Source organism: Hyla sarda, chromosome 3, assembly GCF_029499605.1.
Source record: "Hyla sarda isolate aHylSar1 chromosome 3, aHylSar1.hap1, whole genome shotgun sequence".
In the NCBI taxonomy this organism is placed as follows: Eukaryota; Metazoa; Chordata; class Amphibia; order Anura; family Hylidae; genus Hyla; species Hyla sarda.
In genome coordinates this window covers 3,717,104-3,742,267 of record NC_079191.1, presented here as the reverse complement: position 1 = coordinate 3,742,267, position 25,164 = coordinate 3,717,104, and the positions used below count along the sequence as shown (strand labels likewise).

Here is a 25,164-nt window from a genome sequence, read left to right as displayed (position 1 = left end):
AAAAAAATGTCCTTCGAGCCGGAATCGAACCAGCGACCTAAGGATTGCCGATTGTTCTACTACAGTCCTCCGCTCTACCAGCTGAGCTATCGAAGGATTGGCAAAGCTGGGTGTGTGCAACTCTTTGGCTTGGCTAAGAGTGCCATGAGCATTAGCTAAAAAGATGTTTGAAAAAGTCAAAAAGTTTTTGGAGGATGCGGGCATCGATCCCGCTACCTCTCGCATGCTAAGCGAGCGCTCTACCATTTGAGCTAATCCCCCATGTCTGACCCACGCATTTAGCCACGCAATCCACTGATCAATCTCTGTAACTGTTTGAAACTTTTTTTTTTTTTTTTTTTTTTTTAAGTGTCAAAATATTTTTGACATTAGAAGACTAAGACTGGGATGTTTACAGAGCTTCGCGTGGCTTAATACTTAGGACAAGAAAGTTGTTATGTAGCAGATGAGGCTCTAGAGCCATGGGACCCTTTTGGGAGGAGCATTGTAATGGGAGGAGCATTGTAATGTAAGGAGCTGAAAGGGTGCTTCAAGCTGCAAAATTTTTTACCATGAAAGAGCAAGCATAGGAGACAGGTGACAAAACCTTGAAAGAAATGCGTTGGCCGGGAATCGAACCCGGGTCAACTGCTTGGACGGCAGCTATGCTTACCACTATACCACCAACGCTTCTGTGACAGCTGTGATGTCGGTGATGTCGGTGACATCTGTGATTCGCATGGCTTAGACTGACTACTTCTGCTATCATGAAGAGCAAAATTCGTTCACAAAGACCTTAAAACACCTCCAAAGAAGAGGAACAATGCGTTGGCCTAGAAACGAACTTGCCTCAATTACAATGGTGGAAACAGTAAAATTGATTGCTTAGCAGAGGATGGTTTCGATCCATCGACCTCTGGGTTATGGGCCCAGCACGCTTCCGCAGCGCCACTCTGCTTCTGTCTGCAAAGGAGATGAGAAGCATAACTACCCTCTGGTTTCTGTCAAGCTGCTAGCGGGAAGGCGGTCTCTGCCGTTTCAGCAAGTTTAGCTTAAAAGCCGATTGTTATGGGCTGAAGTCCACCTGGAGACCAGCATTTGGGTTTTCGCTTGTGCCTAGTCACGAGCATGCAGCACCGTTGTCTCTGTGGCGCAATCGGTTAGCGCGTTCGGCTGTTAACCGAAAGGTTGGTGGTTCAAGCCCACCCAGGGACGAGGTCCCCTTTTTGATTTGGTTGCACGTCACAGCTAAAGGTGGTTCTTTGGCGAGCCTTAGATGTGCTCTCAACTGAAAGCTTGGTCTCTGTGCCTGTTTTAAAGTCCCAATGTTGACGGGAGACCTCTCTGGAAAGGGTGTTTCTAGTGTTAAGAGTAGGGGTCAGCGGAAGTGTGTGTGTTTCAGCAGCTTGAAACATCCCAAATGAAAACATACCCCCCAAAAAAATGTCCTTCGAGCCGGAATCGAACCAGCGACCTAAGGATTGCCGATTGTTCTACTACAGTCCTCCGCTCTACCAGCTGAGCTATCGAAGGATTGGCAAAGCTGGGTGTGTGCAACTCTTTGGCTTGGCTAAGAGTGCCATGAGCATTAGCTAAAAAGATGTTTGAAAAAGTCAAAAAGTTTTTGGAGGATGCGGGCATCGATCCCGCTACCTCTCGCATGCTAAGCGAGCGCTCTACCATTTGAGCTAATCCCCCATGTCTGACCCACGCATTTAGCCACGCAATCCACTGATCAATCTCTGTAACTGTTTGAAACTTTTTTTTTTTTTTTTTTTTTTTTAAGTGTCAAAATATTTTTGACATTAGAAGACTAAGACTGGGATGTTTACAGAGCTTCGCGTGGCTTAATACTTAGGACAAGAAAGTTGTTATGTAGCAGATGAGGCTCTAGAGCCATGGGACCCTTTTGGGAGGAGCATTGTAATGGGAGGAGCATTGTAATGTAAGGAGCTGAAAGGGTGCTTCTAGCTGCAAAATTTTTTACCATGAAAGAGCAAGCATAGGAGACAGGTGACAAAACCTTGAAAGAAATGCGTTGGCCGGGAATCAAACCCGGGTCAACTGCTTGGAAGGCAGCTATGCTTACCACTATACCACCAACGCTTCTTTGACAGCTGTGATGTCGGTGATGTCGGTGACGTCTGTGATTCGCATGGCTTAGACTGACTACTTCTGCTATCATGAAGAGCTAGCATCGACATCACAGCTGTCAAAGAAGCGTTGGTGGTATAGTGGTAAGCATAGCTGCCTTCCAAGCAGTTGACCCGGGTTCGATTCCAGCATTTGGGTTTTCGCTTGTGCCTAGTCACGAGCATGCAGCACCGTTGTCTCTGTGGCGCAATCGGTTAGCGCGTTCGGCTGTTAACCGAAAGGTTGGTGGTTCAAGCCCACCCAGGGACGAGGTCCCCTTTTTGATTTGGTTGCACGTCACAGCTAAAGTCCCAATGTTGACGGGAGACCTCTCTGGAAAGGGTGTTTCTAGTGTTAAGAGTAGGGGTCAGCGGAAGTGTGTGTGTTTCAGCAGCTTGAAACATCCCAAATGAAAACATACCCCCCAAAAAAATGTCCTTCGAGCCGGAATCGAACCAGCGACCTAAGGATTGCCGATTGTTCTACTACAGTCCTCCGCTCTACCAGCTGAGCTATCGAAGGATTGGCAAAGCTGGGTGTGTGCAACTCTTTGGCTTGGCTAAGAGTGCCATGAGCATTAGCTAAAAAGATGTTTGAAAAAGTCAAAAAGTTTTTGGAGGATGCGGGCATCGATCCCGCTACCTCTCGCATGCTAAGCGAGCGCTCTACCATTTGAGCTAATCCCCCATGTCTGACCCACGCATTTAGCCACGCAATCCACTGATCAATCTCTGTAACTGTTTGAAACTTTTTTTTTTTTTTTTTTAAGTGTCAAAATATTTTTGACATTAGAAGACTAAGACTGGGATGTTTACAGAGCTTCGCGTGGCTTAATACTTAGGACAAGAAAGTTGTTATGTAGCAGATGAGGCTCTAGAGCCATGGGACCCTTTTGGGAGGAGCATTGTAATGGGAGGAGCATTGTAATGTAAGGAGCTGAAAGGGTGCTTCTAGCTGCAAAATTTTTTACCATGAAAGAGCAAGCATAGGAGACAGGTGACAAAACCTTGAAAGAAATGCGTTGGCCGGGAATCAAACCCGGGTCAACTGCTTGGAAGGCAGCTATGCTTACCACTATACCACCAACGCTTCTTTGACAGCTGTGATGTCGGTGATGTCGGTGACGTCTGTGATTCGCATGGCTTAGACTGACTACTTCTGCTATCATGAAGAGCTAGCATCGACATCACAGCTGTCAAAGAAGCGTTGGTGGTATAGTGGTAAGCATAGCTGCCTTCCAAGCAGTTGACCCGGGTTCGATTCCAGCATTTGGGTTTTCGCTTGTGCCTAGTCACGAGCATGCAGCACCGTTGTCTCTGTGGCGCAATCGGTTAGCGCGTTCGGCTGTTAACCGAAAGGTTGGTGGTTCAAGCCCACCCAGGGACGAGGTCCCCTTTTTGATTTGGTTGCACGTCACAGCTAAAGTCCCAATGTTGACGGGAGACCTCTCTGGAAAGGGTGTTTCTAGTGTTAAGAGTAGGGGTCAGCGGAAGTGTGTGTGTTTCAGCAGCTTGAAACATCCCAAATGAAAACATACCCCCCAAAAAAATGTCCTTCGAGCCGGAATCGAACCAGCGACCTAAGGATTGCCGATTGTTCTACTACAGTCCTCCGCTCTACCAGCTGAGCTATCGAAGGATTGGCAAAGCTGGGTGTGTGCAACTCTTTGGCTTGGCTAAGAGTGCCATGAGCATTAGCTAAAAAGATGTTTGAAAAAGTCAAAAAGTTTTTGGAGGATGCGGGCATCGATCCCGCTACCTCTCGCATGCTAAGCGAGCGCTCTACCATTTGAGCTAATCCCCCATGTCTGACCCACGCATTTAGCCACGCAATCCACTGATCAATCTCTGTAACTGTTTGAAACTTTTTTTTTTTTTTTTTTTTTTTTAAGTGTCAAAATATTTTTGACATTAGAAGACTAAGACTGGGATGTTTACAGAGCTTCGCGTGGCTTAATACTTAGGACAAGAAAGTTGTTATGTAGCAGATGAGGCTCTAGAGCCATGGGACCCTTTTGGGAGGAGCATTGTAATGGGAGGAGCATTGTAATGTAAGGAGCTGAAAGGGTGCTTCTAGCTGCAAAATTTTTTACCATGAAAGAGCAAGCATAGGAGACAGGTGACAAAACCTTGAAAGAAATGCATTGGCCGGGAATCGAACCCGGGTCAACTGCTTGGAAGGCAGCTATGCTTACCACTATACCACCAACGCTTCTGTGACAGCTGTGATGTCGGTGATGTCGGTGACATCTGTGATTCGCATGGCTTAGACTGACTACTTCTGCTATCATGAAGAGCAAAATTCGTTCACAAAGACCTTAAAACACCTCCAAAGAAGAGGAACAATGCGTTGGCCTAGAAACGAACTTGCCTCAATTACAATGGTGGAAACAGTAAAATTGATTGCTTAGCAGAGGATGGTTTCGATCCATCGACCTCTGGGTTATGGGCCCAGCACGCTTCCGCAGCGCCACTCTGCTTCTGTCTGCAAAGGAGATGAGAAGCATAACTACCCTCTGGTTTCTGTCAAGCTGCTAGCGGGAAGGCGGTCTCTGCCGTTTCAGCAAGTTTAGCTTAAAAGCCGATTGTTATGGGCTGAAGTCCACCTGGAGACCAGCATTTGGGTTTTCGCTTGTGCCTAGTCACGAGCATGCAGCACCGTTGTCTCTGTGGCGCAATCGGTTAGCGCGTTCGGCTGTTAACCGAAAGGTTGGTGGTTCAAGCCCACCCAGGGACGAGGTCCCCTTTTTGATTTGGTTGCACGTCACAGCTAAAGGTGGTTCTTTGGCGAGCCTTAGATGTGCTCTCAACTGAAAGCTTGGTCTCTGTGCCTGTTTTAAAGTCCCAATGTTGACGGGAGACCTCTCTGGAAAGGGTGTTTCTAGTGTTAAGAGTAGGGGTCAGCGGAAGTGTGTGTGTTTCAGCAGCTTGAAACATCCCAAATGAAAACATACCCCCCAAAAAAATGTCCTTCGAGCCGGAATCGAACCAGCGACCTAAGGATTGCCGATTGTTCTACTACAGTCCTCCGCTCTACCAGCTGAGCTATCGAAGGATTGGCAAAGCTGGGTGTGTGCAACTCTTTGGCTTGGCTAAGAGTGCCATGAGCATTAGCTAAAAAGATGTTTGAAAAAGTCAAAAAGTTTTTGGAGGATGCGGGCATCGATCCCGCTACCTCTCGCATGCTAAGCGAGCGCTCTACCATTTGAGCTAATCCCCCATGTCTGACCCACGCATTTAGCCACGCAATCCACTGATCAATCTCTGTAACTGTTTGAAACTTTTTTTTTTTTTTTTTTTTTTTTAAGTGTCAAAATATTTTTGACATTAGAAGACTAAGACTGGGATGTTTACAGAGCTTCGCGTGGCTTAATACTTAGGACAAGAAAGTTGTTATGTAGCAGATGAGGCTCTAGAGCCATGGGACCCTTTTGGGAGGAGCATTGTAATGGGAGGAGCATTGTAATGTAAGGAGCTGAAAGGGTGCTTCTAGCTGCAAAATTTTTTACCATGAAAGAGCAAGCATAGGAGACAGGTGACAAAACCTTGAAAGAAATGCATTGGCCGGGAATCGAACCCGGGTCAACTGCTTGGAAGGCAGCTATGCTTACCACTATACCACCAACGCTTCTGTGACAGCTGTGATGTCGGTGATGTCGGTGACATCTGTGATTCGCATGGCTTAGACTGACTACTTCTGCTATCATGAAGAGCAAAATTCGTTCACAAAGACCTTAAAACACCTCCAAAGAAGAGGAACAATGCGTTGGCCTAGAAACGAACTTGCCTCAATTACAATGGTGGAAACAGTAAAATTGATTGCTTAGCAGAGGATGGTTTCGATCCATCGACCTCTGGGTTATGGGCCCAGCACGCTTCCGCAGCGCCACTCTGCTTCTGTCTGCAAAGGAGATGAGAAGCATAACTACCCTCTGGTTTCTGTCAAGCTGCTAGCGGGAAGGCGGTCTCTGCCGTTTCAGCAAGTTTAGCTTAAAAGCCGATTGTTATGGGCTGAAGTCCACCTGGAGACCAGCATTTGGGTTTTCGCTTGTGCCTAGTCACGAGCATGCAGCACCGTTGTCTCTGTGGCGCAATCGGTTAGCGCGTTCGGCTGTTAACCGAAAGGTTGGTGGTTCAAGCCCACCCAGGGACGAGGTCCCCTTTTTGATTTGGTTGCACGTCACAGCTAAAGGTGGTTCTTTGGCGAGCCTTAGATGTGCTCTCAACTGAAAGCTTGGTCTCTGTGCCTGTTTTAAAGTCCCAATGTTGACGGGAGACCTCTCTGGAAAGGGTGTTTCTAGTGTTAAGAGTAGGGGTCAGCGGAAGTGTGTGTGTTTCAGCAGCTTGAAACATCCCAAATGAAAACATACCCCCCAAAAAAATGTCCTTCGAGCCGGAATCGAACCAGCGACCTAAGGATTGCCGATTGTTCTACTACAGTCCTCCGCTCTACCAGCTGAGCTATCGAAGGATTGGCAAAGCTGGGTGTGTGCAACTCTTTGGCTTGGCTAAGAGTGCCATGAGCATTAGCTAAAAAGATGTTTGAAAAAGTCAAAAAGTTTTTGGAGGATGCGGGCATCGATCCCGCTACCTCTCGCATGCTAAGCGAGCGCTCTACCATTTGAGCTAATCCCCCATGTCTGACCCACGCATTTAGCCACGCAATCCACTGATCAATCTCTGTAACTGTTTGAAACTTTTTTTTTTTTTTTTTTTTTTTTAAGTGTCAAAATATTTTTGACATTAGAAGACTAAGACTGGGATGTTTACAGAGCTTCGCGTGGCTTAATACTTAGGACAAGAAAGTTGTTATGTAGCAGATGAGGCTCTAGAGCCATGGGACCCTTTTGGGAGGAGCATTGTAATGGGAGGAGCATTGTAATGTAAGGAGCTGAAAGGGTGCTTCTAGCTGCAAAATTTTTTACCATGAAAGAGCAAGCATAGGAGACAGGTGACAAAACCTTGAAAGAAATGCGTTGGCCGGGAATCAAACCCGGGTCAACTGCTTGGAAGGCAGCTATGCTTACCACTATACCACCAACGCTTCTTTGACAGCTGTGATGTCGGTGATGTCGGTGACGTCTGTGATTCGCATGGCTTAGACTGACTACTTCTGCTATCATGAAGAGCTAGCATCGACATCACAGCTGTCAAAGAAGCGTTGGTGGTATAGTGGTAAGCATAGCTGCCTTCCAAGCAGTTGACCCGGGTTCGATTCCAGCATTTGGGTTTTCGCTTGTGCCTAGTCACGAGCATGCAGCACCGTTGTCTCTGTGGCGCAATCGGTTAGCGCGTTCGGCTGTTAACCGAAAGGTTGGTGGTTCAAGCCCACCCAGGGACGAGGTCCCCTTTTTGATTTGGTTGCACGTCACAGCTAAAGTCCCAATGTTGACGGGAGACCTCTCTGGAAAGGGTGTTTCTAGTGTTAAGAGTAGGGGTCAGCGGAAGTGTGTGTGTTTCAGCAGCTTGAAACATCCCAAATGAAAACATACCCCCCAAAAAAATGTCCTTCGAGCCGGAATCGAACCAGCGACCTAAGGATTGCCGATTGTTCTACTACAGTCCTCCGCTCTACCAGCTGAGCTATCGAAGGATTGGCAAAGCTGGGTGTGTGCAACTCTTTGGCTTGGCTAAGAGTGCCATGAGCATTAGCTAAAAAGATGTTTGAAAAAGTCAAAAAGTTTTTGGAGGATGCGGGCATCGATCCCGCTACCTCTCGCATGCTAAGCGAGCGCTCTACCATTTGAGCTAATCCCCCATGTCTGACCCACGCATTTAGCCACGCAATCCACTGATCAATCTCTGTAACTGTTTGAAACTTTTTTTTTTTTTTTTTTTTTTTTTAGTGTCAAAATATTTTTGACATTAGAAGACTAAGACTGGGATGTTTACAGAGCTTCGCGTGGCTTAATACTTAGGACAAGAAAGTTGTTATGTAGCAGATGAGGCTCTAGAGCCATGGGACCCTTTTGGGAGGAGCATTGTAATGGGAGGAGCATTGTAATGTAAGGAGCTGAAAGGGTGCTTCTAGCTGCAAAATTTTTTACCATGAAAGAGCAAGCATAGGAGACAGGTGACAAAACCTTGAAAGAAATGCATTGGCCGGGAATCGAACCCGGGTCAACTGCTTGGAAGGCAGCTATGCTTACCACTATACCACCAACGCTTCTGTGACAGCTGTGATGTCGGTGATGTCGGTGACATCTGTGATTCGCATGGCTTAGACTGACTACTTCTGCTATCATGAAGAGCAAAATTCGTTCACAAAGACCTTAAAACACCTCCAAAGAAGAGGAACAATGCGTTGGCCTAGAAACGAACTTGCCTCAATTACAATGGTGGAAACAGTAAAATTGATTGCTTAGCAGAGGATGGTTTCGATCCATCGACCTCTGGGTTATGGGCCCAGCACGCTTCCGCAGCGCCACTCTGCTTCTGTCTGCAAAGGAGATGAGAAGCATAACTACCCTCTGGTTTCTGTCAAGCTGCTAGCGGGAAGGCGGTCTCTGCCGTTTCAGCAAGTTTAGCTTAAAAGCCGATTGTTATGGGCTGAAGTCCACCTGGAGACCAGCATTTGGGTTTTCGCTTGTGCCTAGTCACGAGCATGCAGCACCGTTGTCTCTGTGGCGCAATCGGTTAGCGCGTTCGGCTGTTAACCGAAAGGTTGGTGGTTCAAGCCCACCCAGGGACGAGGTCCCCTTTTTGATTTGGTTGCACGTCACAGCTAAAGGTGGTTCTTTGGCGAGCCTTAGATGTGCTCTCAACTGAAAGCTTGGTCTCTGTGCCTGTTTTAAAGTCCCAATGTTGACGGGAGACCTCTCTGGAAAGGGTGTTTCTAGTGTTAAGAGTAGGGGTCAGCGGAAGTGTGTGTGTTTCAGCAGCTTGAAACATCCCAAATGAAAACATACCCCCCAAAAAAATGTCCTTCGAGCCGGAATCGAACCAGCGACCTAAGGATTGCCGATTGTTCTACTACAGTCCTCCGCTCTACCAGCTGAGCTATCGAAGGATTGGCAAAGCTGGGTGTGTGCAACTCTTTGGCTTGGCTAAGAGTGCCATGAGCATTAGCTAAAAAGATGTTTGAAAAAGTCAAAAAGTTTTTGGAGGATGCGGGCATCGATCCCGCTACCTCTCGCATGCTAAGCGAGCGCTCTACCATTTGAGCTAATCCCCCATGTCTGACCCACGCATTTAGCCACGCAATCCACTGATCAATCTCTGTAACTGTTTGAAACTTTTTTTTTTTTTTTTTTTTTTTTAAGTGTCAAAATATTTTTGACATTAGAAGACTAAGACTGGGATGTTTACAGAGCTTCGCGTGGCTTAATACTTAGGACAAGAAAGTTGTTATGTAGCAGATGAGGCTCTAGAGCCATGGGACCCTTTTGGGAGGAGCATTGTAATGGGAGGAGCATTGTAATGTAAGGAGCTGAAAGGGTGCTTCTAGCTGCAAAATTTTTTACCATGAAAGAGCAAGCATAGGAGACAGGTGACAAAACCTTGAAAGAAATGCGTTGGCCGGGAATCAAACCCGGGTCAACTGCTTGGAAGGCAGCTATGCTTACCACTATACCACCAACGCTTCTTTGACAGCTGTGATGTCGGTGATGTCGGTGACGTCTGTGATTCGCATGGCTTAGACTGACTACTTCTGCTATCATGAAGAGCTAGCATCGACATCACAGCTGTCAAAGAAGCGTTGGTGGTATAGTGGTAAGCATAGCTGCCTTCCAAGCAGTTGACCCGGGTTCGATTCCAGCATTTGGGTTTTCGCTTGTGCCTAGTCACGAGCATGCAGCACCGTTGTCTCTGTGGCGCAATCGGTTAGCGCGTTCGGCTGTTAACCGAAAGGTTGGTGGTTCAAGCCCACCCAGGGACGAGGTCCCCTTTTTGATTTGGTTGCACGTCACAGCTAAAGTCCCAATGTTGACGGGAGACCTCTCTGGAAAGGGTGTTTCTAGTGTTAAGAGTAGGGGTCAGCGGAAGTGTGTGTGTTTCAGCAGCTTGAAACATCCCAAATGAAAACATACCCCCCAAAAAAATGTCCTTCGAGCCGGAATCGAACCAGCGACCTAAGGATTGCCGATTGTTCTACTACAGTCCTCCGCTCTACCAGCTGAGCTATCGAAGGATTGGCAAAGCTGGGTGTGTGCAACTCTTTGGCTTGGCTAAGAGTGCCATGAGCATTAGCTAAAAAGATGTTTGAAAAAGTCAAAAAGTTTTTGGAGGATGCGGGCATCGATCCCGCTACCTCTCGCATGCTAAGCGAGCGCTCTACCATTTGAGCTAATCCCCCATGTCTGACCCACGCATTTAGCCACGCAATCCACTGATCAATCTCTGTAACTGTTTGAAACTTTTTTTTTTTTTTTTTTTTTTTTAAGTGTCAAAATATTTTTGACATTAGAAGACTAAGACTGGGATGTTTACAGAGCTTCGCGTGGCTTAATACTTAGGACAAGAAAGTTGTTATGTAGCAGATGAGGCTCTAGAGCCATGGGACCCTTTTGGGAGGAGCATTGTAATGGGAGGAGCATTGTAATGTAAGGAGCTGAAAGGGTGCTTCTAGCTGCAAAATTTTTTACCATGAAAGAGCAAGCATAGGAGACAGGTGACAAAACCTTGAAAGAAATGCATTGGCCGGGAATCGAACCCGGGTCAACTGCTTGGAAGGCAGCTATGCTTACCACTATACCACCAACGCTTCTGTGACAGCTGTGATGTCGGTGATGTCGGTGACATCTGTGATTCGCATGGCTTAGACTGACTACTTCTGCTATCATGAAGAGCAAAATTCGTTCACAAAGACCTTAAAACACCTCCAAAGAAGAGGAACAATGCGTTGGCCTAGAAACGAACTTGCCTCAATTACAATGGTGGAAACAGTAAAATTGATTGCTTAGCAGAGGATGGTTTCGATCCATCGACCTCTGGGTTATGGGCCCAGCACGCTTCCGCAGCGCCACTCTGCTTCTGTCTGCAAAGGAGATGAGAAGCATAACTACCCTCTGGTTTCTGTCAAGCTGCTAGCGGGAAGGCGGTCTCTGCCGTTTCAGCAAGTTTAGCTTAAAAGCCGATTGTTATGGGCTGAAGTCCACCTGGAGACCAGCATTTGGGTTTTCGCTTGTGCCTAGTCACGAGCATGCAGCACCGTTGTCTCTGTGGCGCAATCGGTTAGCGCGTTCGGCTGTTAACCGAAAGGTTGGTGGTTCAAGCCCACCCAGGGACGAGGTCCCCTTTTTGATTTGGTTGCACGTCACAGCTAAAGGTGGTTCTTTGGCGAGCCTTAGATGTGCTCTCAACTGAAAGCTTGGTCTCTGTGCCTGTTTTAAAGTCCCAATGTTGACGGGAGACCTCTCTGGAAAGGGTGTTTCTAGTGTTAAGAGTAGGGGTCAGCGGAAGTGTGTGTGTTTCAGCAGCTTGAAACATCCCAAATGAAAACATACCCCCCAAAAAAATGTCCTTCGAGCCGGAATCGAACCAGCGACCTAAGGATTGCCGATTGTTCTACTACAGTCCTCTGCTCTACCAGCTGAGCTATCGAAGGATTGGCAAAGCTGGGTGTGTGCAACTCTTTGGCTTGGCTAAGAGTGCCATGAGCATTAGCTAAAAAGATGTTTGAAAAAGTCAAAAAGTTTTTGGAGGATGCGGGCATCGATCCCGCTACCTCTCGCATGCTAAGCGAGCGCTCTACCATTTGAGCTAATCCCCCATGTCTGACCCACGTATTTAGCCACGCAATCCACTGATCAATCTCTGTAACTGTTTGAAACTTTTTTTTTTTTTTTTTTTTTTTTTTTTTTTAAGTGTCAAAATATTTTTGACATTAGAAGACTAAGACTGGGATGTTTACAGAGCTTCGCGTGGCTTAATACTTAGGACAAGAAAGTTGTTATGTAGCAGATGAGGCTCTAGAGCCATGGGACCCTTTTGGGAGGAGCATTGTAATGGGAGGAGCATTGTAATGTAAGGAGCTGAAAGGGTGCTTCAAGCTGCAAAATTTTTTACCATGAAAGAGCAAGCATAGGAGACAGGTGACAAAACCTTGAAAGAAATGCGTTGGCCGGGAATCGAACCCGGGTCAACTGCTTGGACGGCAGCTATGCTTACCACTATACCACCAACGCTTCTGTGACAGCTGTGATGTCGGTGATGTCGGTGACGTCTGTGATTCGCATGGCTTAGACTGACTACTTCTGCTATCATGAAGAGCAAAATTCGTTCACAAAGACCTTAAAACACCTCCAAAGAAGAGGAACAATGCGTTGGCCTAGAAACGAACTTGCCTCCATTACAATGGTGGAAACAGTAAAATTGATTGCTTAGCAGAGGATGGTTTCGATCCATCGACCTCTGGGTTATGGGCCCAGCACGCTTCCGCTGCGCCACTCTGCTTCTGTCTGTAAAGGAGATGAGAAGCATAACTACCCTCTGGTTCCTGTCAAGCTGCTAGCGGGAAGGCGGTCTCTGCCGTTTCAGCAAGTTTAGCTTAAAAGCCGATTGTTATGGGCTGAAGTCCACCTGGAGACCAGCATTTGGGTTTTCGCTTGTGCCTAGTCACGAGCATGCAGCACCGTTGTCTCTGTGGCGCAATCGGTTAGCGCGTTCGGCTGTTAACCGAAAGGTTGGTGGTTCAAGCCCACCCAGGGACGAGGTCCCCTTTTTGATTTGGTTGCACGTCACAGCTAAAGGTGGTTCTTTGGCGAGCCTTAGATGTGCTCTCAACTGAAAGCTTGGTCTCTGTGCCTGTTTTAAAGTCCCAATGTTGACGGGAGACCTCTCTGGAAAGGGTGTTTCTAGTGTTAAGAGTAGGGGTCAGCGGAAGTGTGTGTGTTTCAGCAGCTTGAAACATCCCAAATGAAAACATACCCCCCAAAAAAATGTCCTTCGAGCCGGAATCGAACCAGCGACCTAAGGATTGCCGATTGTTCTACTACAGTCCTCCGCTCTACCAGCTGAGCTATCGAAGGATTGGCAAAGCTGGGTGTGTGCAACTCTTTGGCTTGGCTAAGAGTGCCATGAGCATTAGCTAAAAAGATCACCGACATCACAGCTGTCAAAGAAGCGTTGGTGGTATAGTGGTAAGCATAGCTGCCTTCCAAGCAGTTGACCCGGGTTCGATTCCAGCATTTGGGTTTTCGCTTGTGCCTAGTCACGAGCATGCAGCACCGTTGTCTCTGTGGCGCAATCGGTTAGCGCGTTCGGCTGTTAACCGAAAGGTTGGTGGTTCAAGCCCACCCAGGGACGAGGTCCCCTTTTTGATTTGGTTGCACGTCACAGCTAAAGTCCCAATGTTGACGGGAGACCTCTCTGGAAAGGGTGTTTCTAGTGTTAAGAGTAGGGGTCAGCGGAAGTGTGTGTGTTTCAGCAGCTTGAAACATCCCAAATGAAAACATACCCCCCAAAAAAATGTCCTTCGAGCCGGAATCGAACCAGCGACCTAAGGATTGCCGATTGTTCTACTACAGTCCTCCGCTCTACCAGCTGAGCTATCGAAGGATTGGCAAAGCTGGGTGTGTGCAACTCTTTGGCTTGGCTAAGAGTGCCATGAGCATTAGCTAAAAAGATGTTTGAAAAAGTCAAAAAGTTTTTGGAGGATGCGGGCATCGATCCCGCTACCTCTCGCATGCTAAGCGAGCGCTCTACCATTTGAGCTAATCCCCCATGTCTGACCCACGCATTTAGCCACGCAATCCACTGATCAATCTCTGTAACTGTTTGAAACTTTTTTTTTTTTTTTTTTTTTTTTTAAGTGTCAAAATATTTTTGACATTAGAAGACTAAGACTGGGATGTTTACAGAGCTTCGCGTGGCTTAATACTTAGGACAAGAAAGTTGTTATGTAGCAGATGAGGCTCTAGAGCCATGGGACCCTTTTGGGAGGAGCATTGTAATGGGAGGAGCATAGTAATGTAAGGAGCTGAAAGGGTGCTTCTAGCTGCAAAATTTTTTACCATGAAAGAGCAAGCATAGGGGACAGGTGACAAAACCTTGAAAGAAATGCGTTGGCTGGGAATCGAACCCGGGTCAACTGCTTGGAAGGCAGCTATGCTTACCACTATACCACCAACGCTTCTTTGACAGCTGTGATGTCGGTGATGTCGGTGACGTCTGTGATTCGCATGGCTTAGACTGACTACTTCTGCTATCATGAAGAGCAAAATTCGTTCACAAAGACCTTAAAACACCTCCAAAGAAGAGGAACAATGCGTTGGCCTAGAAACGAACTTGCCTCAATTACAATGGTGGAAACAGTAAAATTGATTGCTTAGCAGAGGATGGTTTCGATCCATCGACCTCTGGGTTATGGGCCCAGCACGCTTCCGCTGCGCCACTCTGCTTCTGTCTGTAAAGGAGATGAGAAGCATAACTACCCTCTGGTTCCTGTCAAGCTGCTAGCGGGAAGGCGGTCTCTGCCGTTTCAGCAAGTTTAGCTTAAAAGCCGATTGTTATGGGCTGAAGTCCACCTGGAGACCAGCATTTGGGTTTTCGCTTGTGCCTAGTCACGAGCATGCAGCACCGTTGTCTCTGTGGCGCAATCGGTTAGCGCGTTCGGCTGTTAACCGAAAGGTTGGTGGTTCAAGCCCACCCAGGGACGAGGTCCCCTTTTTGATTTGGTTGCACGTCACAGCTAAAGGTGGTTCTTTGGCGAGCCTTAGATGTGCTCTCAACTGAAAGCTTGGTCTCTGTGCCTGTTTTAAAGTCCCAATGTTGACGGGAGACCTCTCTGGAAAGGGTGTTTCTAGTGTTAAGAGTAGGGGTCAGCGGAAGTGTGTGTGTTTCAGCAGCTTGAAACATCCCAAATGAAAACATACCCCCCAAAAAAATGTCCTTCGAGCCGGAATCGAACCAGCGACCTAAGGATTGCCGATTGTTCTACTACAGTCCTCCGCTCTACCAGCTGAGCTATCGAAGGATTGGCAAAGCTGGGTGTGTGCAACTCTTTGGCTTGGCTAAGAGTGCCATGAGCATTAGCTAAAAAGATGTTTGAAAAAGTCAAAAAGTTTTTGGAGGATGCGGGCATCGATCCCGCTACCTCTCGCATGCTAAGCGAGCGCTCTACCATTTGAGCTAATCCCCCATGTCTGACCCACGCATTTAGCCACGCAATCCACTGATCAATCTCTGTAACTGTTTGAAACTTTTTTTTTTTTTTTTTTTTTTTTAAGTGTCAAAATATTTTTGACATTAGAAGACTAAGACTGGGATGTTTACAGAGCTTCGCGTGGCTTAATACTTAGGACAAGAAAGTTGTTATGTAGCAGATGAGGCTCTAGAGCCATGGGACCCTTTTGGGAGGAGCATTGTAATGGGAGGAGCATTGTAATGTAAGGAGCTGAAAGGGTGCTTCTAGCTGCAAAATTTTTTACCATGAAAGAGCAAGCATAGGGGACAGGTGACAAAACCTTGAAAGAAATGCGTTGGCCGGGAATCGAACCCGGGTCAACTGCTTGGAAGGCAGCTATGCTTACCACTATACCACCAACGCTTCTTTGACAGCTGTGATGTCGGTGATGTCGGTGACGTCTGTGATTCGCATGGCTTAGACTGACTACTTCTGCTATCATGAAGAGCAAAATTCGTTCACAAAGACCTTAAAACACCTCCAAAGAAGAGGAACAATGCGTTGGCCTAGAAACGAACTTGCCTCAATTACAATGGTGGAAACAGTAAAATTGATTGCTTAGCAGAGGATGGTTTCGATCCATCGACCTCTGGGTTATGGGCCCAGCACGCTTCCGCTGCGCCACTCTGCTTCTGTCTGTAAAGGAGATGAGAAGCATAACTACCCTCTGGTTCCTGTCAAGCTGCTAGCGGGAAGGCGGTCTCTGCCGTTTCAGCAAGTTTAGCTTAAAAGCCGATTGTTATGGGCTGAAGTCCACCTGGAGACCAGCATTTGGGTTTTCGCTTGTGCCTAGTCACGAGCATGCAGCACCGTTGTCTCTGTGGCGCAATCGGTTAGCGCGTTCGGCTGTTAACCGAAAGGTTGGTGGTTCAAGCCCACCCAGGGACGAGGTCCCCTTTCTGATTTGGTTGCACGTCACAGCTAAAGGTGGTTCTTTGGCGAGCCTTAGATGTGCTCTCAACTGAAAGCTTGGTCTCTGTGCCTGTTTTAAAGTCCCAATGTTGACGGGAGACCTCTCTGGAAAGGGTGTTTCTAGTGTTAAGAGTAGGGGTCAGCGGAAGTGTGTGTGTTTCAGCAGCTTGAAACATCCCAAATGAAAACATACCCCCCAAAAAAATGTCCTTCGAGCCGGAATCGAACCAGCGACCTAAGGATTGCCGATTGTTCTACTACAGTCCTCCGCTCTACCAGCTGAGCTATCGAAGGATTGGCAAAGCTGGGTGTGTGCAACTCTTTGGCTTGGCTAAGAGTGCCATGAGCATTAGCTAAAAAGATGTTTGAAAAAGTCAAAAAGTTTTTGGAGGATGCGGGCATCGATCCCGCTACCTCTCGCATGCTAAGCGAGCGCTCTACCATTTGAGCTAATCCCCCATGTCTGACCCACGCATTTAGCCACGCAATCCACTGATCAATCTCTGTAACTGTTTGAAACTTTTTTTTTTTTTTTTTTTTTTTTAAGTGTCAAAATATTTTTGACATTAGAAGACTAAGACTGGGATGTTTACAGAGCTTCGCGTGGCTTAATACTTAGGACAAGAAAGTTGTTATGTAGCAGATGAGGCTCTAGAGCCATGGGACCCTTTTGGGAGGAGCATTGTAATGGGAGGAGCATTGTAATGTAAGGAGCTGAAAGGGTGCTTCAAGCTGCAAAATTTTTTACCATGAAAGAGCAAGCATAGGAGACAGGTGACAAAACCTTGAAAGAAATGCGTTGGCCGGGAATCGAACCCGGGTCAACTGCTTGGACGGCAGCTATGCTTACCACTATACCACCAACGCTTCTGTGACAGCTGTGATGTCGGTGATGTCGGTGACGTCTGTGATTCGCATGGCTTAGACTGACTACTTCTGCTATCATGAAGAGCAAAATTCGTTCACAAAGACCTTAAAACACCTCCAAAGAAGAGGAACAATGCGTTGGCCTAGAAACGAACTTGCCTCAATTACAATGGTGGAAACAGTAAAATTGATTGCTTAGCAGAGGATGGTTTCGATCCATCGACCTCTGGGTTATGGGCCCAGCACGCTTCCGCTGCGCCACTCTGCTTCTGTCTGTAAAGGAGATGAGAAGCATAACTACCCTCTGGTTTCTGTCAAGCTGCTAGCGGGAAGGCGGTCTCTGCCGTTTCAGCAAGTTTAGCTTAAAAGCCGATTGTTATGGGCTGAAGTCCACCTGGAGACCAGCATTTGGGTTTTCGCTTGTGCCTAGTCACGAGCATGCAGCACCGTTGTCTCTGTGGCGCAATCGGTTAGCGCGTTCGGCTGTTAACCGAAAGGTTGGTGGTTCAAGCCCACCCAGGGACGAGGTCCCCTTTTTGATGGGAGGAGCATTGTAATGTAAGGAGCTGAAAGGGTGCTTCTAGCTGCAAAATTTTTTACCATGAAAGAGCAAGCATAGGAGACAGGTGACAAAACCTTGAAAGAAATGCGTTGGCCGGGAATCAAACCCGGGTCAACTGCTTGGAAGGCAGCTATGCTTACCACTATACCACCAACGCTTCTTTGACAGCTGTGATGTCGGTGATGTCGGTGACGTCTGTGATTCGCATGGCTTAGACTGACTACTTCTGCTATCATGAAGAGCAAAATTCGTTCACAAAGACCTTAAAACACCTCCAAAGAAGAGGAACAATGCGTTGGCCTAGAAACGAACTTGCCTCAATTACAATGGTGGAAACAGTAAAATTGATTGCTTAGCAGAGGATGGTTTCGATCCATCGACCTCTGGGTTATGGGCCCAGCACGCTTCCGCTGCGCCACTCTGCTTCTGTCTGTAAAGGAGATGAGAAGCATAACTACCCTCTGGTTCCTGTCAAGCTGCTAGTGGGAAGGCGGTCTCTGCCGTTTCAGCAAGTTTAGCTTAAAAGCCGATTGTTATGGGCTGAAGTCCACCTGGAGACCAGCATTTGGGTTTTCGCTTGTGCCTAGTCACGAGCATGCAGCACCGTTGTCTCTGTGGCGCAATCGGTTAGCGCGTTCGGCTGTTAACCGAAAGGTTGGTGGTTCAAGCCCACCCAGGGACGAGGTCCCCTTTTTGATTTGGTTGCACGTCACAGCTAAAGGTGGTTCTTTGGCGAGCCTTAGATGTGCTCTCAACTGAAAGCTTGGTCTCTGTGCCTGTTTTAAAGTCCCAATGTTGACGGGAGACCTCTCTGGAAAGGGTGTTTCTAGTGTTAAGAGTAGGGGTCAGCAGAAGTGTGTGTGTTTCAGCAGCTTGAAACATCCCAAATGAAAACATACCCCCCAAAAAAATGTCCTTCGAGCCGGAATCGAACCAGCGACCTAAGGATTGCCGATTGTTCTACTACAGTCCTCCGCTCTACCAGCTGAGCTATCGAAGGATTGGCAAAGCTGGGTGTGTGCAACTCTTTGGCTTGGCTAAGAGTGCCATGAGCATTAGCTAAAAAGATGTTTGAAAAAGTCAAAAAGTTTTTGGAGGATGCGGGCATCGATCCCGCTACCTCTCGCATGCTAAGCGAGCGCTCTACCATTTGAGCTAATCCCCCATGTCTGACCCACGCATTTAGCCACGCAATCCACTGATCAATCTCTGTAACTGTTTGAAACTTTTTTTTTTTTTTTTTTTTTTTTAAGTGTCAAAATATTTTTGACATTAGAAGACTAAGACTGGGATGTTTACAGAGCTTCGCGTGGCTTAATACTTAGGACAAGAAAGTTGTTATGTAGCAGATGAGGCTCTAGAGCCATGGGACCCTTTTGGGAGGAGCATTGTAATGGGAGGAGCATTGTAATGTAAGGAGCTGAAAGGGTGCTTCAAGCTGCAAAATTTTTTACCATGAAAGAGCAAGCATAGGAGACAGGTGACAAAACCTTGAAAGAAATGCGTTGGCCGGGAATCGAACCCGGGTCAACTGCTTGGACGGCAGCTATGCTTACCACTATACCACCAACGCTTCTGTGACAGCTGTGATGTCGGTGATGTCGGTGACGTCTGTGATTCGCATGGCTTAGACTGACTACTTCTGCTATCATGAAGAGCAAAATTCGTTCACAAAGACCTTAAAACACCTCCAAAGAAGAGGAACAATGCGTTGGCCTAGAAACGAACTTGCCTCAATTACAATGGTGGAAACAGTAAAATTGATTGCTTAGCAGAGGATGGTTTCGATCCATCGACCTCTGGGTTATGGGCCCAGCACGCTTCCGCTGCGCCACTCTGCTTCTGTCTGTAAAGGAGATGAGAAGCATAACTACCCTCTGGTTTCTGTCAAGCTGCTAGCGGGAAGGCGGTCTCTGCCGTTTCAGCAAGTTTAGCTTAAAAGCCGATTGTTATGGGCTGAAGTCCACCTGGAGACCAGCATTTGGGTTTTCGCTTGTGCCTAGTCACGAGCATGCAGCACCGTTGTCTCTGTGGCGCAATCGGTTAGCGCGTTCGGCTGTTAACCGAAAGGTTGGTGGTTCAAGCCCACCCAGGGACGAGGTCCCCTTTTTGATGGGAGGAGCATTGTAATGTAAGGAGCTGAAAGGGTGCTTCTAGCTGCAAAATTTTTTACCATGAAAGAGCAAGCATAGGAGACAGGTGACAAAACCTTGAAAGAAATGCGTTGGCCGGGAATCAAACCCGGGTCAACTGCTTGGAAGGCAGCTATGCTTACCACTATACCACCAACGCTTCTTTGACAGCTGTGATGTCGGTGATGTCGGTGACGTCTGTGATTCGCATGGCTTAGACTGACTACTTCTGCTATCATGAAGAGCAAAATTCGTTCACAAAGACCTTAAAACACCTCCAAAGAAGAGGAACAATGCGTTGGCCTAGAAACGAACTTGCCTCAATTACAATGGTGGAAACAGTAAAATTGATTGCTTAGCAGAGGATGGTTTCGATCCATCGACCTCTGGGTTATGGGCCCAGCACGCTTCCGCTGCGCCACTCTGCTTCTGTCTGTAAAGGAGATGAGAAGCATAACTACCCTCTGGTTCCTGTCAAGCTGCTAGTGGGAAGGCGGTCTCTGCCGTTTCAGCAAGTTTAGCTTAAAAGCCGATTGTTATGGGCTGAAGTCCACCTGGAGACCAGCATTTGGGTTTTCGCTTGTGCCTAGTCACGAGCATGCAGCACCGTTGTCTCTGTGGCGCAATCGGTTAGCGCGTTCGGCTGTTAACCGAAAGGTTGGTGGTTCAAGCCCACCCAGGGACGAGGTCCCCTTTTTGATTTGGTTGCACGTCACAGCTAAAGGTGGTTCTTTGGCGAGCCTTAGATGTGCTCTCAACTGAAAGCTTGGTCTCTGTGCCTGTTTTAAAGTCCCAATGTTGACGGGAGACCTCTCTGGAAAGGGTGTTTCTAGTGTTAAGAGTAGGGGTCAGCGGAAGTGTGTGTGTTTCAGCAGCTTGAAACATCCCAAATGAAAACATACCCCCCAAAAAAATGTCCTTCGAGCCGGAATCGAACCAGCGACCTAAGGATTGCCGATTGTTCTACTACAGTCCTCCGCTCTACCAGCCGAGCTATCGAAGGATTGGCAAAGCTGGGTGTGTGCAACTCTTTGGCTTGGCTAAGAGTGCCATGAGCATTAGCTAAAAAGATGTTTGAAAAAGTCAAAAAGTTTTTGGAGGATGCGGGCATCGATCCCGCTACCTCTCGCATGCTAAGCGAGCGCTCTACCATTTGAGCTAATCCCCCATGTCTGACCCACGCATTTAGCCACGCAATCCACTGATCAATCTCTGTAACTGTTTGAAACTTTTTTTTTTTTTTTTTTTTAAGTGTCAAAATATTTTTGACATTAGAAGACTAAGACTGGGATGTTTACAGAGCTTCGCGTGGCTTAATACTTAGGACAAGAAAGTTGTTATGTAGCAGATGAGGCTCTAGAGCCATGGGACCCTTTTGGGAGGAGCATTGTAATGGGAGGAGCATTGTAATGTAAGGAGCTGAAAGGGTGCTTCAAGTTGCAAAATTTTTTACCATGAAAGAGCAAGCATAGGAGACAGGTGACAAAACCTTGAAAGAAATGCGTTGGCCGGGAATCGAACCCGGGTCAACTGCTTGGAAGGCAGCTATGCTTACCACTATACCACCAACGCTTCTTTGACAGCTGTGATGTCGGTGATGTCGGTGACGTCTGTGATTGGCATGGCTTAGACTGACTACTTCTGCTATCATGAAGAGCAAAATTCGTTCACAAAGACCTTAAAACACCTCCAAAGAAGAGGAACAATGCGTTGGCCTAGAAACGAACTTGCCTCAATTACAATGGTGGAAACAGTAAAATTGATTGCTTAGCAGAGGATGGTTTCGATCCATCGACCTCTGGGTTATGGGCCCAGCACGCTTCCGCTGCGCCACTCTGCTTCTGTCTGTAAAGGAGATGAGAAGCATAACTACCCTCTGGTTCCTGTCAAGCTGCTAGCGGGAAGGCGGTCTCTGCCGTTTCAGCAAGTTTAGCTTAAAAGCCGATTGTTATGGGCTGAAGTCCACCTGGAGACCAGCATTTGGGTTTTCGCTTGTGCCTAGTCACGAGCATGCAGCACTGTTGTCTCTGTGGCGCAATCGGTTAGCGCGTTCGGCTGTTAACCGAAAGGTTGGTGGTTCAAGCCCACCCAGGGACGAGGTCCCCTTTTTGATTTGGTTGCACGTCACAGCTAAAGGTGGTTCTTTGGCGAGCCTTAGATGTGCTCTCAACTGAAAGCTTGGTCTCTGTGCCTGTTTTAAAGTCCCAATGTTGACGGGAGACCTCTCTGGAAAGGGTGTTTCTAGTGTTAAGAGTAGGGGTCAGCGGAAGTGTGTGTGTTTCAGCAGCTTGAAACATCCCAAATGAAAACATACCCCCCAAAAAAATGTCCTTCGAGCCGGAATCGAACCAGCGACCTAAGGATTGCCGATTGTTCTACTACAGTCCTCCGCTCTACCAGCTGAGCTATCGAAGGATTGGCAAAGCTGGGTGTGTGCAACTCTTTGGCTTGGCTAAGAGTGCCATGAGCATTAGCTAAAAAGATCACCGACATCACAGCTGTCAAAGAAGTGTTGGTGGTATAGTGGTAAGCATAGCTGCCTTCCAAGCAGTTGACCCGGGTTCGATTCCAGCATTTGGGTTTTCGCTTGTGCCTAGTCACGAGCATGCAGCACCGTTGTCTCTGTGGCGCAATCGGTTAGCGCGTTCGGCTGTTAACCGAAAGGTTGGTGGTTCAAGCCCACCCAGGGACGAGGTCCCCTTTTTGATTTGGTTGCACGTCACAGCTAAAGTCCCAATGTTGACGGGAGACCTCTCTGGAAAGGGTGTTTCTAGTGTTAAAAGTAGGGGTCAGCGGAAGTGTGTGTGTTTCAGCAGCTTGAAACATCCCAAATGAAAACATACCCCCCAAAAAAATGTCCTTCGAGCCGGAATCGAACCAGCGACCTAAGGATTGCCGATTGTTCTACTACAGTCCTCCGCTCTACCAGCTGAGCTATCGAAGGATTGGCAAAGCTGGGTGTGTGCAACTCTTTGGCTTGGCTAAGAGTGCCATGAGCATTAGCTAAAAAGATGTTTGAAAAAGTCAAAAAGTTTTTGGAGGATGCGGGCATCGATCCCGCTACCTCTCGCATGCTAAGCGAGCGCTCTACCATTTGAGCTAATCCCCCATGTCTGACCCACGCATTTAGCCACGCAATCCACTGATCAATCTCTGTAACTGTTTGAAACTTTTTTTTTTTTTTTTTTTTTTTTAAGTGTCAAAATATTTTTGACATTAGAAGACTAAGACTGGGATGTTTACAGAGCTTCGCGTGGCTTAATACTTAGGACAAGAAAGTTGTTATGTAGCAGATGAGGCTCTAGAGCCATGGGACCCTTTTGGGAGGAGCATTGTAATGGGAGGAGCATTGTAATGTAAGGAGCTGAAAGGGTGCTTCTAGCTGCAAAATTTTTTACCATGAAAGAGCAAGCATAGGAGACAGGTGACAAAACCTTGAAAGAAATGCATTGGCCGGGAATCGAACCCGGGTCAACTGCTTGGAAGGCAGCTATGCTTACCACTATACCACCAACGCTTCTGTGACAGCTGTGATGTCGGTGATGTCGGTGACATCTGTGATTCGCATGGCTTAGACTGACTACTTCTGCTATCATGAAGAGCAAAATTCGTTCACAAAGACCTTAAAACACCTCCAAAGAAGAGGAACAATGCGTTGGCCTAGAAACGAACTTGCCTCAATTACAATGGTGGAAACAGTAAAATTGATTGCTTAGCAGAGGATGGTTTCGATCCATCGACCTCTGGGTTATGGGCCCAGCACGCTTCCGCTGCGCCACTCTGCTTCTGTCTGTAAAGGAGATGAGAAGCATAACTACCCTCTGGTTCCTGTCAAGCTGCTAGTGGGAAGGCGGTCTCTGCCGTTTCAGCAAGTTTAGCTTAAAAGCCGATTGTTATGGGCTGAAGTCCACCTGGAGACCAGCATTTGGGTTTTCGCTTGTGCCTAGTCACGAGCATGCAGCACCGTTGTCTCTGTGGCGCAATCGGTTAGCGCGTTCGGCTGTTAACCGAAAGGTTGGTGGTTCAAGCCCACCCAGGGACGAGGTCCCCTTTTTGATTTGGTTGCACGTCACAGCTAAAGGTGGTTCTTTGGCGAGCCTTAGATGTGCTCTCAACTGAAAGCTTGGTCTCTGTGCCTGTTTTAAAGTCCCAATGTTGACGGGAGACCTCTCTGGAAAGGGTGTTTCTAGTGTTAAGAGTAGGGGTCAGCGGAAGTGTGTGTGTTTCAGCAGCTTGAAACATCCCAAATGAAAACATACCCCCCAAAAAAATGTCCTTCGAGCCGGAATCGAACCAGCGACCTAAGGATTGCCGATTGTTCTACTACAGTCCTCCGCTCTACCAGCTGAGCTATCGAAGGATTGGCAAAGCTGGGTGTGTGCAACTCTTTGGCTTGGCTAAGAGTGCCATGAGCATTAGCTAAAAACATGTTTGAAAAAGTCAAAAAGTTTTTGGAGGATGCGGGCATCGATCCCGCTACCTCTCGCATGCTAAGCGAGCGCTCTACCATTTGAGCTAATCCCCCATGTCTGACCCACGCATTTAGCCACGCAATCCACTGATCAATCTCTGTAACTGTTTGAAACTTTTTTTTTTTTTTTTTTTTAAGTGTCAAAATATTTTTGACATTAGAAGACTAAGACTGGGATGTTTACAGAGCTTCGCGTGGCTTAATACTTAGGACAAGAAAGTTGTTATGTAGCAGATGAGGCTCTAGAGCCATGGGACCCTTTTGGGAGGAGCATTGTAATGGGAGGAGCATTGTAATGTAAGGAGCTGAAAGGGTGCTTCAAGCTGCAAAATTTTTTACCATGAAAGAGCAAGCATAGGAGACAGGTGACAAAACCTTGAAAGAAATGCGTTGGCCGGGAATCAAACCCGGGTCAACTGCTTGGAAGGCAGCTATGCTTACCACTATACCACCAACGCTTCTTTGACAGCTGTGATGTCGGTGATGTCGGTGACGTCTGTGATTCGCATGGCTTAGACTGACTACTTCTGCTATCATGAAGAGCAAAATTCGTTCACAAAGACCTTAAAACACCTCCAAAGAAGAGGAACAATGCGTTGGCCTAGAAACGAACTTGCCTCAATTACAATGGTGGAAACAGTAAAATTGATTGCTTAGCAGAGGATGGTTTCGATCCATCGACCTCTGGGTTATGGGCCCAGCACGCTTCCGCTGCGCCACTCTGCTTCTGTCTGTAAAGGAGATGAGAAGCATAACTACCCTCTGGTTCCTGTCAAGCTGCTAGCGGGAAGGCGGTCTCTGCCGTTTCAGCAAGTTTAGCTTAAAAGCCGATTGTTATGGGCTGAAGTCCACCTGGAGACCAGCATTTGGGTTTTCGCTTGTGCCTAGTCACGAGCATGCAGCACCGTTGTCTCTGTGGCGCAATCGGTTAGCGCGTTCGGCTGTTAACCGAAAGGTTGGTGGTTCAAGCCCACCCAGGGACG

The 25,164-nt window shown here is 47.3% G+C and overlaps 71 non-coding genes across 71 annotated transcripts; 21 read left to right on the top strand and 50 right to left on the bottom strand.

The window, feature by feature from the left end:
- Positions 1–9: 9 nt before the first annotated feature.
- TRNAY-GUA (transfer RNA tyrosine (anticodon GUA)) lies at positions 10–96 on the bottom strand. Its single transcript is given in 2 exon segments — positions 10–45; positions 60–96. It is a non-coding gene; the product is annotated as a tRNA-Tyr (tRNA).
- A 92-nt stretch (positions 97–188) lies between these two features.
- On the bottom strand, positions 189–261 carry TRNAA-AGC (transfer RNA alanine (anticodon AGC)). The gene has a single exon. It is a non-coding gene; the product is annotated as a tRNA-Ala (tRNA).
- Positions 262–1,120: 859 nt separating this feature from the next.
- TRNAN-GUU (transfer RNA asparagine (anticodon GUU)) lies at positions 1,121–1,194 on the top strand. Its single transcript has one exon. It is a non-coding gene; the product is annotated as a tRNA-Asn (tRNA).
- Positions 1,195–1,425: 231 nt separating this feature from the next.
- Positions 1,426–1,512, bottom strand: TRNAY-GUA (transfer RNA tyrosine (anticodon GUA)). The gene is given in 2 exon segments: positions 1,426–1,461; positions 1,476–1,512. It is a non-coding gene; the product is annotated as a tRNA-Tyr (tRNA).
- Positions 1,513–1,604: 92 nt separating this feature from the next.
- Positions 1,605–1,677, bottom strand: TRNAA-AGC (transfer RNA alanine (anticodon AGC)). The gene has a single exon. It is a non-coding gene; the product is annotated as a tRNA-Ala (tRNA).
- A 336-nt stretch (positions 1,678–2,013) lies between these two features.
- Positions 2,014–2,085, bottom strand: TRNAG-UCC (transfer RNA glycine (anticodon UCC)). Its single transcript has one exon. It is a non-coding gene; the product is annotated as a tRNA-Gly (tRNA).
- A 223-nt stretch (positions 2,086–2,308) lies between these two features.
- On the top strand, positions 2,309–2,382 carry TRNAN-GUU (transfer RNA asparagine (anticodon GUU)). The gene has a single exon. It is a non-coding gene; the product is annotated as a tRNA-Asn (tRNA).
- A 165-nt stretch (positions 2,383–2,547) lies between these two features.
- On the bottom strand, positions 2,548–2,634 carry TRNAY-GUA (transfer RNA tyrosine (anticodon GUA)). Its single transcript is given in 2 exon segments — positions 2,548–2,583; positions 2,598–2,634. It is a non-coding gene; the product is annotated as a tRNA-Tyr (tRNA).
- A 92-nt stretch (positions 2,635–2,726) lies between these two features.
- Positions 2,727–2,799, bottom strand: TRNAA-AGC (transfer RNA alanine (anticodon AGC)). The gene has a single exon. It is a non-coding gene; the product is annotated as a tRNA-Ala (tRNA).
- A 330-nt stretch (positions 2,800–3,129) lies between these two features.
- Positions 3,130–3,201, bottom strand: TRNAG-UCC (transfer RNA glycine (anticodon UCC)). The gene has a single exon. It is a non-coding gene; the product is annotated as a tRNA-Gly (tRNA).
- A 223-nt stretch (positions 3,202–3,424) lies between these two features.
- TRNAN-GUU (transfer RNA asparagine (anticodon GUU)) lies at positions 3,425–3,498 on the top strand. The gene has a single exon. It is a non-coding gene; the product is annotated as a tRNA-Asn (tRNA).
- Positions 3,499–3,663: 165 nt separating this feature from the next.
- Positions 3,664–3,750, bottom strand: TRNAY-GUA (transfer RNA tyrosine (anticodon GUA)). The gene is given in 2 exon segments: positions 3,664–3,699; positions 3,714–3,750. It is a non-coding gene; the product is annotated as a tRNA-Tyr (tRNA).
- A 92-nt stretch (positions 3,751–3,842) lies between these two features.
- Positions 3,843–3,915, bottom strand: TRNAA-AGC (transfer RNA alanine (anticodon AGC)). The gene has a single exon. It is a non-coding gene; the product is annotated as a tRNA-Ala (tRNA).
- A 336-nt stretch (positions 3,916–4,251) lies between these two features.
- Positions 4,252–4,323, bottom strand: TRNAG-UCC (transfer RNA glycine (anticodon UCC)). The gene has a single exon. It is a non-coding gene; the product is annotated as a tRNA-Gly (tRNA).
- Positions 4,324–4,774: 451 nt separating this feature from the next.
- TRNAN-GUU (transfer RNA asparagine (anticodon GUU)) lies at positions 4,775–4,848 on the top strand. The gene has a single exon. It is a non-coding gene; the product is annotated as a tRNA-Asn (tRNA).
- A 231-nt stretch (positions 4,849–5,079) lies between these two features.
- TRNAY-GUA (transfer RNA tyrosine (anticodon GUA)) lies at positions 5,080–5,166 on the bottom strand. The gene is given in 2 exon segments: positions 5,080–5,115; positions 5,130–5,166. It is a non-coding gene; the product is annotated as a tRNA-Tyr (tRNA).
- A 92-nt stretch (positions 5,167–5,258) lies between these two features.
- TRNAA-AGC (transfer RNA alanine (anticodon AGC)) lies at positions 5,259–5,331 on the bottom strand. Its single transcript has one exon. It is a non-coding gene; the product is annotated as a tRNA-Ala (tRNA).
- A 336-nt stretch (positions 5,332–5,667) lies between these two features.
- TRNAG-UCC (transfer RNA glycine (anticodon UCC)) lies at positions 5,668–5,739 on the bottom strand. Its single transcript has one exon. It is a non-coding gene; the product is annotated as a tRNA-Gly (tRNA).
- Positions 5,740–6,190: 451 nt separating this feature from the next.
- Positions 6,191–6,264, top strand: TRNAN-GUU (transfer RNA asparagine (anticodon GUU)). Its single transcript has one exon. It is a non-coding gene; the product is annotated as a tRNA-Asn (tRNA).
- A 231-nt stretch (positions 6,265–6,495) lies between these two features.
- On the bottom strand, positions 6,496–6,582 carry TRNAY-GUA (transfer RNA tyrosine (anticodon GUA)). The gene is given in 2 exon segments: positions 6,496–6,531; positions 6,546–6,582. It is a non-coding gene; the product is annotated as a tRNA-Tyr (tRNA).
- A 92-nt stretch (positions 6,583–6,674) lies between these two features.
- Positions 6,675–6,747, bottom strand: TRNAA-AGC (transfer RNA alanine (anticodon AGC)). The gene has a single exon. It is a non-coding gene; the product is annotated as a tRNA-Ala (tRNA).
- A 336-nt stretch (positions 6,748–7,083) lies between these two features.
- On the bottom strand, positions 7,084–7,155 carry TRNAG-UCC (transfer RNA glycine (anticodon UCC)). Its single transcript has one exon. It is a non-coding gene; the product is annotated as a tRNA-Gly (tRNA).
- Positions 7,156–7,378: 223 nt separating this feature from the next.
- TRNAN-GUU (transfer RNA asparagine (anticodon GUU)) lies at positions 7,379–7,452 on the top strand. The gene has a single exon. It is a non-coding gene; the product is annotated as a tRNA-Asn (tRNA).
- Positions 7,453–7,617: 165 nt separating this feature from the next.
- TRNAY-GUA (transfer RNA tyrosine (anticodon GUA)) lies at positions 7,618–7,704 on the bottom strand. The gene is given in 2 exon segments: positions 7,618–7,653; positions 7,668–7,704. It is a non-coding gene; the product is annotated as a tRNA-Tyr (tRNA).
- Positions 7,705–7,796: 92 nt separating this feature from the next.
- TRNAA-AGC (transfer RNA alanine (anticodon AGC)) lies at positions 7,797–7,869 on the bottom strand. Its single transcript has one exon. It is a non-coding gene; the product is annotated as a tRNA-Ala (tRNA).
- Positions 7,870–8,205: 336 nt separating this feature from the next.
- On the bottom strand, positions 8,206–8,277 carry TRNAG-UCC (transfer RNA glycine (anticodon UCC)). Its single transcript has one exon. It is a non-coding gene; the product is annotated as a tRNA-Gly (tRNA).
- A 451-nt stretch (positions 8,278–8,728) lies between these two features.
- TRNAN-GUU (transfer RNA asparagine (anticodon GUU)) lies at positions 8,729–8,802 on the top strand. The gene has a single exon. It is a non-coding gene; the product is annotated as a tRNA-Asn (tRNA).
- Positions 8,803–9,033: 231 nt separating this feature from the next.
- TRNAY-GUA (transfer RNA tyrosine (anticodon GUA)) lies at positions 9,034–9,120 on the bottom strand. The gene is given in 2 exon segments: positions 9,034–9,069; positions 9,084–9,120. It is a non-coding gene; the product is annotated as a tRNA-Tyr (tRNA).
- Positions 9,121–9,212: 92 nt separating this feature from the next.
- TRNAA-AGC (transfer RNA alanine (anticodon AGC)) lies at positions 9,213–9,285 on the bottom strand. Its single transcript has one exon. It is a non-coding gene; the product is annotated as a tRNA-Ala (tRNA).
- A 336-nt stretch (positions 9,286–9,621) lies between these two features.
- Positions 9,622–9,693, bottom strand: TRNAG-UCC (transfer RNA glycine (anticodon UCC)). Its single transcript has one exon. It is a non-coding gene; the product is annotated as a tRNA-Gly (tRNA).
- Positions 9,694–9,916: 223 nt separating this feature from the next.
- On the top strand, positions 9,917–9,990 carry TRNAN-GUU (transfer RNA asparagine (anticodon GUU)). Its single transcript has one exon. It is a non-coding gene; the product is annotated as a tRNA-Asn (tRNA).
- Positions 9,991–10,155: 165 nt separating this feature from the next.
- Positions 10,156–10,242, bottom strand: TRNAY-GUA (transfer RNA tyrosine (anticodon GUA)). Its single transcript is given in 2 exon segments — positions 10,156–10,191; positions 10,206–10,242. It is a non-coding gene; the product is annotated as a tRNA-Tyr (tRNA).
- Positions 10,243–10,334: 92 nt separating this feature from the next.
- TRNAA-AGC (transfer RNA alanine (anticodon AGC)) lies at positions 10,335–10,407 on the bottom strand. Its single transcript has one exon. It is a non-coding gene; the product is annotated as a tRNA-Ala (tRNA).
- Positions 10,408–10,743: 336 nt separating this feature from the next.
- On the bottom strand, positions 10,744–10,815 carry TRNAG-UCC (transfer RNA glycine (anticodon UCC)). The gene has a single exon. It is a non-coding gene; the product is annotated as a tRNA-Gly (tRNA).
- Positions 10,816–11,266: 451 nt separating this feature from the next.
- Positions 11,267–11,340, top strand: TRNAN-GUU (transfer RNA asparagine (anticodon GUU)). Its single transcript has one exon. It is a non-coding gene; the product is annotated as a tRNA-Asn (tRNA).
- A 231-nt stretch (positions 11,341–11,571) lies between these two features.
- TRNAY-GUA (transfer RNA tyrosine (anticodon GUA)) lies at positions 11,572–11,658 on the bottom strand. The gene is given in 2 exon segments: positions 11,572–11,607; positions 11,622–11,658. It is a non-coding gene; the product is annotated as a tRNA-Tyr (tRNA).
- A 92-nt stretch (positions 11,659–11,750) lies between these two features.
- Positions 11,751–11,823, bottom strand: TRNAA-AGC (transfer RNA alanine (anticodon AGC)). Its single transcript has one exon. It is a non-coding gene; the product is annotated as a tRNA-Ala (tRNA).
- Positions 11,824–12,689: 866 nt separating this feature from the next.
- TRNAN-GUU (transfer RNA asparagine (anticodon GUU)) lies at positions 12,690–12,763 on the top strand. The gene has a single exon. It is a non-coding gene; the product is annotated as a tRNA-Asn (tRNA).
- Positions 12,764–12,994: 231 nt separating this feature from the next.
- TRNAY-GUA (transfer RNA tyrosine (anticodon GUA)) lies at positions 12,995–13,081 on the bottom strand. The gene is given in 2 exon segments: positions 12,995–13,030; positions 13,045–13,081. It is a non-coding gene; the product is annotated as a tRNA-Tyr (tRNA).
- A 203-nt stretch (positions 13,082–13,284) lies between these two features.
- On the top strand, positions 13,285–13,358 carry TRNAN-GUU (transfer RNA asparagine (anticodon GUU)). Its single transcript has one exon. It is a non-coding gene; the product is annotated as a tRNA-Asn (tRNA).
- A 165-nt stretch (positions 13,359–13,523) lies between these two features.
- TRNAY-GUA (transfer RNA tyrosine (anticodon GUA)) lies at positions 13,524–13,610 on the bottom strand. Its single transcript is given in 2 exon segments — positions 13,524–13,559; positions 13,574–13,610. It is a non-coding gene; the product is annotated as a tRNA-Tyr (tRNA).
- A 92-nt stretch (positions 13,611–13,702) lies between these two features.
- TRNAA-AGC (transfer RNA alanine (anticodon AGC)) lies at positions 13,703–13,775 on the bottom strand. Its single transcript has one exon. It is a non-coding gene; the product is annotated as a tRNA-Ala (tRNA).
- An 860-nt stretch (positions 13,776–14,635) lies between these two features.
- TRNAN-GUU (transfer RNA asparagine (anticodon GUU)) lies at positions 14,636–14,709 on the top strand. Its single transcript has one exon. It is a non-coding gene; the product is annotated as a tRNA-Asn (tRNA).
- A 231-nt stretch (positions 14,710–14,940) lies between these two features.
- Positions 14,941–15,027, bottom strand: TRNAY-GUA (transfer RNA tyrosine (anticodon GUA)). The gene is given in 2 exon segments: positions 14,941–14,976; positions 14,991–15,027. It is a non-coding gene; the product is annotated as a tRNA-Tyr (tRNA).
- Positions 15,028–15,119: 92 nt separating this feature from the next.
- On the bottom strand, positions 15,120–15,192 carry TRNAA-AGC (transfer RNA alanine (anticodon AGC)). The gene has a single exon. It is a non-coding gene; the product is annotated as a tRNA-Ala (tRNA).
- Positions 15,193–15,528: 336 nt separating this feature from the next.
- Positions 15,529–15,600, bottom strand: TRNAG-UCC (transfer RNA glycine (anticodon UCC)). Its single transcript has one exon. It is a non-coding gene; the product is annotated as a tRNA-Gly (tRNA).
- Positions 15,601–16,051: 451 nt separating this feature from the next.
- Positions 16,052–16,125, top strand: TRNAN-GUU (transfer RNA asparagine (anticodon GUU)). The gene has a single exon. It is a non-coding gene; the product is annotated as a tRNA-Asn (tRNA).
- A 231-nt stretch (positions 16,126–16,356) lies between these two features.
- On the bottom strand, positions 16,357–16,443 carry TRNAY-GUA (transfer RNA tyrosine (anticodon GUA)). The gene is given in 2 exon segments: positions 16,357–16,392; positions 16,407–16,443. It is a non-coding gene; the product is annotated as a tRNA-Tyr (tRNA).
- Positions 16,444–16,535: 92 nt separating this feature from the next.
- On the bottom strand, positions 16,536–16,608 carry TRNAA-AGC (transfer RNA alanine (anticodon AGC)). Its single transcript has one exon. It is a non-coding gene; the product is annotated as a tRNA-Ala (tRNA).
- Positions 16,609–17,467: 859 nt separating this feature from the next.
- On the top strand, positions 17,468–17,541 carry TRNAN-GUU (transfer RNA asparagine (anticodon GUU)). Its single transcript has one exon. It is a non-coding gene; the product is annotated as a tRNA-Asn (tRNA).
- A 122-nt stretch (positions 17,542–17,663) lies between these two features.
- TRNAG-UCC (transfer RNA glycine (anticodon UCC)) lies at positions 17,664–17,735 on the bottom strand. Its single transcript has one exon. It is a non-coding gene; the product is annotated as a tRNA-Gly (tRNA).
- A 451-nt stretch (positions 17,736–18,186) lies between these two features.
- On the top strand, positions 18,187–18,260 carry TRNAN-GUU (transfer RNA asparagine (anticodon GUU)). The gene has a single exon. It is a non-coding gene; the product is annotated as a tRNA-Asn (tRNA).
- A 231-nt stretch (positions 18,261–18,491) lies between these two features.
- TRNAY-GUA (transfer RNA tyrosine (anticodon GUA)) lies at positions 18,492–18,578 on the bottom strand. The gene is given in 2 exon segments: positions 18,492–18,527; positions 18,542–18,578. It is a non-coding gene; the product is annotated as a tRNA-Tyr (tRNA).
- Positions 18,579–18,670: 92 nt separating this feature from the next.
- Positions 18,671–18,743, bottom strand: TRNAA-AGC (transfer RNA alanine (anticodon AGC)). The gene has a single exon. It is a non-coding gene; the product is annotated as a tRNA-Ala (tRNA).
- An 859-nt stretch (positions 18,744–19,602) lies between these two features.
- TRNAN-GUU (transfer RNA asparagine (anticodon GUU)) lies at positions 19,603–19,676 on the top strand. Its single transcript has one exon. It is a non-coding gene; the product is annotated as a tRNA-Asn (tRNA).
- A 122-nt stretch (positions 19,677–19,798) lies between these two features.
- On the bottom strand, positions 19,799–19,870 carry TRNAG-UCC (transfer RNA glycine (anticodon UCC)). The gene has a single exon. It is a non-coding gene; the product is annotated as a tRNA-Gly (tRNA).
- Positions 19,871–20,321: 451 nt separating this feature from the next.
- TRNAN-GUU (transfer RNA asparagine (anticodon GUU)) lies at positions 20,322–20,395 on the top strand. The gene has a single exon. It is a non-coding gene; the product is annotated as a tRNA-Asn (tRNA).
- Positions 20,396–20,626: 231 nt separating this feature from the next.
- Positions 20,627–20,713, bottom strand: TRNAY-GUA (transfer RNA tyrosine (anticodon GUA)). Its single transcript is given in 2 exon segments — positions 20,627–20,662; positions 20,677–20,713. It is a non-coding gene; the product is annotated as a tRNA-Tyr (tRNA).
- A 92-nt stretch (positions 20,714–20,805) lies between these two features.
- Positions 20,806–20,878, bottom strand: TRNAA-AGC (transfer RNA alanine (anticodon AGC)). Its single transcript has one exon. It is a non-coding gene; the product is annotated as a tRNA-Ala (tRNA).
- A 332-nt stretch (positions 20,879–21,210) lies between these two features.
- On the bottom strand, positions 21,211–21,282 carry TRNAG-UCC (transfer RNA glycine (anticodon UCC)). Its single transcript has one exon. It is a non-coding gene; the product is annotated as a tRNA-Gly (tRNA).
- A 451-nt stretch (positions 21,283–21,733) lies between these two features.
- TRNAN-GUU (transfer RNA asparagine (anticodon GUU)) lies at positions 21,734–21,807 on the top strand. The gene has a single exon. It is a non-coding gene; the product is annotated as a tRNA-Asn (tRNA).
- A 231-nt stretch (positions 21,808–22,038) lies between these two features.
- Positions 22,039–22,125, bottom strand: TRNAY-GUA (transfer RNA tyrosine (anticodon GUA)). Its single transcript is given in 2 exon segments — positions 22,039–22,074; positions 22,089–22,125. It is a non-coding gene; the product is annotated as a tRNA-Tyr (tRNA).
- A 203-nt stretch (positions 22,126–22,328) lies between these two features.
- TRNAN-GUU (transfer RNA asparagine (anticodon GUU)) lies at positions 22,329–22,402 on the top strand. The gene has a single exon. It is a non-coding gene; the product is annotated as a tRNA-Asn (tRNA).
- Positions 22,403–22,567: 165 nt separating this feature from the next.
- On the bottom strand, positions 22,568–22,654 carry TRNAY-GUA (transfer RNA tyrosine (anticodon GUA)). The gene is given in 2 exon segments: positions 22,568–22,603; positions 22,618–22,654. It is a non-coding gene; the product is annotated as a tRNA-Tyr (tRNA).
- Positions 22,655–22,746: 92 nt separating this feature from the next.
- TRNAA-AGC (transfer RNA alanine (anticodon AGC)) lies at positions 22,747–22,819 on the bottom strand. The gene has a single exon. It is a non-coding gene; the product is annotated as a tRNA-Ala (tRNA).
- A 336-nt stretch (positions 22,820–23,155) lies between these two features.
- TRNAG-UCC (transfer RNA glycine (anticodon UCC)) lies at positions 23,156–23,227 on the bottom strand. The gene has a single exon. It is a non-coding gene; the product is annotated as a tRNA-Gly (tRNA).
- A 451-nt stretch (positions 23,228–23,678) lies between these two features.
- TRNAN-GUU (transfer RNA asparagine (anticodon GUU)) lies at positions 23,679–23,752 on the top strand. The gene has a single exon. It is a non-coding gene; the product is annotated as a tRNA-Asn (tRNA).
- A 231-nt stretch (positions 23,753–23,983) lies between these two features.
- TRNAY-GUA (transfer RNA tyrosine (anticodon GUA)) lies at positions 23,984–24,070 on the bottom strand. Its single transcript is given in 2 exon segments — positions 23,984–24,019; positions 24,034–24,070. It is a non-coding gene; the product is annotated as a tRNA-Tyr (tRNA).
- A 92-nt stretch (positions 24,071–24,162) lies between these two features.
- Positions 24,163–24,235, bottom strand: TRNAA-AGC (transfer RNA alanine (anticodon AGC)). Its single transcript has one exon. It is a non-coding gene; the product is annotated as a tRNA-Ala (tRNA).
- A 332-nt stretch (positions 24,236–24,567) lies between these two features.
- On the bottom strand, positions 24,568–24,639 carry TRNAG-UCC (transfer RNA glycine (anticodon UCC)). Its single transcript has one exon. It is a non-coding gene; the product is annotated as a tRNA-Gly (tRNA).
- A 451-nt stretch (positions 24,640–25,090) lies between these two features.
- Positions 25,091–25,164, top strand: TRNAN-GUU (transfer RNA asparagine (anticodon GUU)). Its single transcript has one exon. It is a non-coding gene; the product is annotated as a tRNA-Asn (tRNA).